This window comes from Arachis ipaensis, chromosome B05 (assembly GCF_000816755.2).
Source record: "Arachis ipaensis cultivar K30076 chromosome B05, Araip1.1, whole genome shotgun sequence".
NCBI lineage: Eukaryota > Viridiplantae > Streptophyta > Magnoliopsida > Fabales > Fabaceae > Arachis > Arachis ipaensis.
Window position 1 is genome coordinate 146,161,375 of NC_029789.2, and position 6,639 is coordinate 146,168,013.

General features: G+C 39.2%; 1 pseudogene; it reads right to left on the bottom strand.

The window, feature by feature from the left end:
- On the bottom strand, positions 2,884 to 4,827 carry LOC107642212 (annotated as a pseudogene).

Sequence of the window (6,639 nt, forward strand, 5' to 3'; positions counted from 1 at the left end):
TGGCGTGTTCCTTTGGTCTTTCTCTGCCTTCATAATGCCGGGCTTGGTTGTAGGCGGGCTGCCATTTATTGGCAGCCACGACCCGGCTGACTTCTTCGTCATTGATGTACTCTTTGGCCACGCACTGGATCTCTTGCATTGTCCAAACGGGCTTTGTGGTAAGGTGTTTCCTGAAGTCCTCATTCGAGAGCCCGTTCGTTAAGCACAAACTTGCCACCGAGTCCGTCAGACTGTCAATTTCCAAGCACTCGTCATTGAAACGGTCCAGGTACTTCCTGGTCGGCTCCCCGGGTCTCTGTGTCACCCCTAGCAAATTGATTGGGTGTTTGGCTTTGACAATCCTGGTCGTGAATTGAGCCAAGAAGGCGTGGCTGATGTCGAAGAATTGGGTCACCGAGCCCTGCGGGAGGTTGTTGAACCACCGTATCGCTGGGCCCGCCAAGGTGACCGGGAAGGCGCGAAATCTGACCTCGTCTCCCACCCCTTCTAGGTTCATCCTGGCCTCAAAGGCCGTTAAGTGTTCCAGGGGATCTTGTGTTCCATCATACTTCATGTCCGTTGGCTTGTCAAAGTGTTTCGGCAGCCGGACCTCGAGTACGGAACGGTGGAAAGGGGTCGCTCCTATTATCACGGGTCCCTGGGTAGTTCTTCTCGGCTCGTCGCTCTCCTGACGGGCGTCCTCTTCGCCCCTGTTCGACGCACGCCGCCTCTCGTGTCAGGCGTAAATGATGGGGTCCCGACTCCTTCTTCTGGCGTGCCCCCGTCCCCAGTGCTCTCCGACTCGTATTGGGGGCTGGGTGTGCGCCTCGAGCGGCTCCTTGAACGGGAGCGGGTGGGGCTCTGCTCCGGGGTGCGTTGGTCGCGTTCTCTTTCTGCTAGCCTGCGTTCTAAGTCTTGCATCCTATGGCGCAGCTCTTGCATTATCCTGGCGTGGTTGTCGCCTGTCCCCCCGGAGGGGCGTCTCTCGTGAGTTTGCGTCGCGTCCCTTGGGGGCGACCTCTGTTGTTGCCGAGTTTCCGCCGCAACGGCGCCTCCCCCAGGCACGGGAGGCGCTGCCTCGCAGCCTGTCCCAGTTTGGACTAGCACGAAGTCCATGGACGAGTCCCCACAGACGGCGCCAATGTTCGTGGGTCGGTTACCGGGTGGTTCGGGTCGGGATTCGGAGTGATGGAAGGGGCTCGTCTGGTCACGGTCTTCCAGTCCGAGAGGTGCAAGGTCCCGAGTACTTCGTATGGGAGAAAAGGGGGGTGCCACCTGCAAAGACACTCCGACGCTTTTGTCAGAATATGTGCAGGCGGAGAGAGGGTGGTGTAGGAAAATGTGACGTACCTCGGGGGAAGAGCCAGTCTTCCCTATACATGTCAGTAGTGGGCCCCTCTGGAGGGCAGGCTCATATTCTCAAGGACGCTGTCCCACAGCTACGGGTGAGCCGTACGGGACGCGTGTCCGGGTCGGTTGAAAGGCGCGTAGCCGGGCCGGGTGGAGCTCAGGTCGGGTTGACCCACGGAAATCCTGGGCCGGGCCGTAACAGTTCTCATCTTTGAGTTTGAAATTGATGCTACTTCTCACTTCTTAGAAGCTCTTACGATAATTTCTTATACAAGAAAATGAAGATCATGATTCTTTCTTAAAAAACTTTATATGGCCAAAACTATAAAGAAGAAAGAAAAGAAAGTTTTGGTCACAAATCTTAGGAGAAATTATATGAGAGTGGAGATGTGAACATGAGAAATTGTTTGATCAAACTAATTTTTTGAAAAGAGGTCTTAAGTTTGAATCTGTAATCTGCTGCTTTGTGTCTATACTTTTCACAATGAAAATAGTTGATGGTTCTTTCTTGATAAAAATTACCTCGACCTCTTCCTCGATTGACAGGCCTGAAACTTGTTCCACCTATTCCTTGATTAAGTGGTGTAAAATTATTGTAACTTCCTTGGTTGTAATTGCCACGACCTCTTACTCTGAAACTTTCTCAGCCTCTACTTTGAAAATTAAAACTACGACCTCGTCCTTCTTGTGTACAGCTTAATTCTGCAACATTGTTTAAATTCACTCGGCTTTTCAGGGATTCCTTGATTGATTTTTCTGATTTCTCCAGTATTCTACTGATGTGGCTTTCCATGGTTCCTTGCAACTTTGCAATCGTCATGTTATCCATATCGTGTGACTCTAGTATCGTAGTCACAAAACACATGGCCATACTTCATCGGCATGGTGCGAAGAATTTTCTCCACTACTTTGCTATCAGGCATATCTTCTCCATAGACTCTCATCTTATTGATAAGATCTGTAACACGAGTAAAATATTGCTCAACAGTTTTTGAGCTAGACATCTCGTACCTTTCATATTCTCTTCTTAAACACTGTAGCTTTGCTTTCTGAGATTTATCTACGCCTTTGTATGACATCTTCAACGTGTTCCATGCTTCTTTTGAACTTTTGGCATTTGCTATTTTGCCAAATACCATATAATCTACTCCTTGATGAATTTGAGGTAGCACCAATTGATCTCTCCTCTGTTGGGCAGCATCTGCTCCTTCTTGCAATCCTGGTTTAATGAAATTCCATAGGTTCTGGCCTTCAAATGGGTAGACATCAAAGTCTCCCAATAACTATAACCAAGTTTTCCATCTAACTTGGGACCGGACCACACAATATTGAAACTGTTTGTCATACTGACTCTACGAACGAATAACTATACGAGGACTCTCTCACACCTCACAAACTCTCAAACACTAGGCACTGGATTAACCAGCTCTGATACCAAATGTAAGTATAATATCCACACTTAATTGGCCCTAGGATCACTCACTCATATAAATGTGTATAAAATCTCAATTTTCTTCGCTTACTTTCACTCATTTCAGGTATAATTAGTCCAAATTTGCAAAACATATCAAATGATCATATACTTCAATTCAGCTTACCCATATTCAACACATTTGTAGCTAAATTACAACAAAGAAAATAGCAGCAAAAGACAAAAACAAAAACAGATTCATAATTTTGGCATTTCATGAGCAATTTGTCACCAAAGGCCATTGTCGATCACAGCTGAAATTATGCCTTTCAGTGTTTCCTGCATGACATTGAAATTAGCATTGCTCATTATTTCTTTTTTTTCTTTTTCAATTTTGGACCTTCAGTAAGGAAAAGCATATACCAGGAATAGGGTATATGTCAATATAATTTAGCTAAGTTGCACAAGCACAAGTATGTCTTGAAAGCATCTCTTATAATGCATCTTTGTATTCTGAACGTTGAACGTTTTTTTGGCTGAAATTACAACACCGAGAAACACTACAGACGATGTGCAATTTCGACCAAGTTTCTCCTAACAAGGAAGAGTAGTTACCTTATCTTCTCAATCAGTTGACGGGCACACGCGCAGCCAACATTGGCTGCAGTAAATGAAGTTAGCAAAATATAAGGACAACTATCATTTAGAATATCAAGGTGCACAAATAATTGCGACGATCACAGGAAAGCCTACCTCATCCCATTTGCCAAATATAACAGAAACATTGAACGTTGGATTAATCGACACACCTTCCTTTCTGGCATTGGAAAAACATGTGATAATGCGAAGCATCACTTTTATTTCAGAAGTGCAAGACAATCCTAATTCAAGTTGGCAAAATAGAAAATGGAATTTTCTAAAGTCGTTGTTCACACAACAATTTTTCGTGTGTAGCTGTTTAATTTGAAAGTTCCAATTTCCCCCAATAAAAAAGTAAAATTGCATACACATCTTTAACTTTTAATGAAGTATATTGAAACTTAAAAACAATTTAATGGAATTAACCATTCATTATGCCGAGAGTATTATATAGGTCATCCCAACCAAATTGACCTTAAAAGACACCATCTTCGGCAAACTCTGTTAGTATAAAAATCTCAGTTTCTAATTACAGACAAACTTCATTGAAAGAATGACCTATCATATCCTACACAATCATTACTTTCCGCCAAAAGATAGATCACCTTCCTTGTATCTAATTATAGAATACCAGTATCTGCAGTAGAATTCCATAACAACACATTATGCACAAACAACCAAACCTTAACTTCAAGGGTGGTGTAGTGAATTTCCATGAACCCACAGAAGGAGACAGTAGTGAAAGAAATAGGGGAAAAAGTAATGAGAACTTCACAGTTTACAACCAAACATGTACCATGAATTTATCCCAAGAACACAATGGCATGGCTTAATTACTTACAAATTTACTAAAATATACTTCAATTCTCAAGCAAAATGTAAACAAAACCAATGGTATAGGTACCTGGCATGCAGTATTGTCCCCATGGTTCCTATTTGAGTGGCTATAACCTGATAAGTGGGTCAAAAGGTTAAGACTGCAGCCATTAAAACATATACGCAGAAGAGGCAAATGAGCAAAGTCCATCTACCTGAAAATGATCTTCATAACTCATAACAATAATCTGTGTTTTGTTTCCCTGACAAGCACAAATAAACAGGCTCAGTTATATAGAAAGCAAGTAGAGATAATTGCATCCACCCCCCTTTTAATACAAAATTATTTTTTGTATCAAACAAATATCAAGCTTTTCCACAGGCATGCATACGTTGATTACAACAGAGAAATGATTGTGGCGTACAGGAAACTGTGGGAAAGGCAAAGTGCTGGTGTTTGAATTCATTGGCAGAAGTAAAGGTTCTGATTTTGTTATGGCACTACTTGATTCATCAACTTGCACAATGGATTGAGTCATTTAGTCACTGCTTTAACACAGTCAACCCTAGCATCACCATTATCACACACAAACACTAAAGTACTAAACCCTAAGCAGACAAACACAGGTAATGGAAAGATTACAATAAATGAAATTTTTTTACGTGAGTGTCCTGTTTTGTTTACTATGTAAACCGTGGGAGCTAACAACGGTTTTAGATTTGTTCATAAACCGTGAGAGCTTTGGAGATTTTCACTTGAAAAAGTTTGAGCATAAACCGTGGCTACTCACCACGGATTATGAAGGAAAATTGCTAGCCATAAATCGTGCTTGGTCACCACAGTTTATGAAAAAAAAGCAAAAGCTCTGAACATAAACTCCTCCTAAGTACCATGGTTTACGCTTTCTTATTCCTATTTTGCATAATTTCCAATCACTTCGTCTTCTTTTTTACTCCATTCTCTTTATTCAACTATTTATCTACTTTTATTAATTTTTTTATCTATTTGCATCTTTTTTCATTTATTAAATTAATTATGTATTACTTTTATTTTTCTCTCTATAAAATTGCAAGAAAAAATGACTCATAATTAACCATGCCAAAAATTCCTCTATTTTTATGATAACTATAAAAAAAATGGTTATAACTTCTTTAACAATTTATGATAGTATGAAAGATGTTTATTTATACTGAATTAAGGCACAGTCAAAGAAAGATTGAAAGTAAATAGAGTATATATTTTTTTGCATTCATATGGGTTGCATACAAAAATTAAGAATGAAACGATTTTTAAAGGAAAAAAAAAAGTATACTTTAGAAGGGATAAAGAGAAAAAAAAATAGTCTTAACTTATATGGTTTAGTACTCACTACGTACTCTGTGATATACTGTATTGTACTCTGACTTGTAATTCGGTCTCAACTTTTAACAAACATAAATATTATTATTAGATAATATTAATATATGTGGTAGTGAAATCCGTTATGTTCTCAAATTGGAATTGATGATTCATCTTGAACTTTTTTTAGGCATATCTATAACATAAGCGCCATTAATTAATTTAGTAATTTAGTAAATACCAATAAAGTTGATTTTAGATTGTATAGTAATTTATGAGTGTATGCCATTTGGCAAGGATTTTAACTGACAATATACATTTGTCTTGGCATGGAAAAGTCATGAGTTATGAATTATGATCAATACTAATGGGAAAAAACAAAAGATAATGAATAACTAAGTGAAGATTTAAACTTTTTAGAGGAATCAACCAATATAAATATCAAGAGAATATCTTAGACATGATCAATAAGCCTAACATTCCTCCATTTATTTTGAGGAACAAACTCTCACCTAATTAGCACTGCAACATGAGTGCTTCAACAAACTTTTATATCCCTCTTCCACATTGTAAACTCATTGGATACCTACTGGGTTCATATTTACTGGGTTGCCTCCTCATACTATGAGGCCTTTGAATGTTTTATTTTGCTATGCTGTTACAAAATAATATGATATTTGTGCAATCTTTAATAAAATAGATATTAGATCACACAACTATATTGCTGTGAAAAATAAAGGAAGCAAGGAGAATATTTTCTTTTTGTACCACTGAATTTATTTCTTACATATTACTCCAAAATAATATCAAAGTAGATCTAGAAGAACCCACAACTATAAAATGGGCAAAATGAATTAAAAAAAAATTCATTTATTTGAAAGGAAAAATAGATAAAAGTACACTCGGAGTACAGATGTACTCCTCAATTTTTTAATGAGTCATTTACACACATGAATATAAAATTTCGTTGTCAATTTTACCCTTCTGTGGCCTAAGTAAATTTTCCGGTGGTGGTGAAAGTCAGGTAGTACGGTATTCTATGATGTGACCAATTTAAGGTGATATTGTGGAAAATAGAAATATTCATTGTGAAATTTGTTGAAAT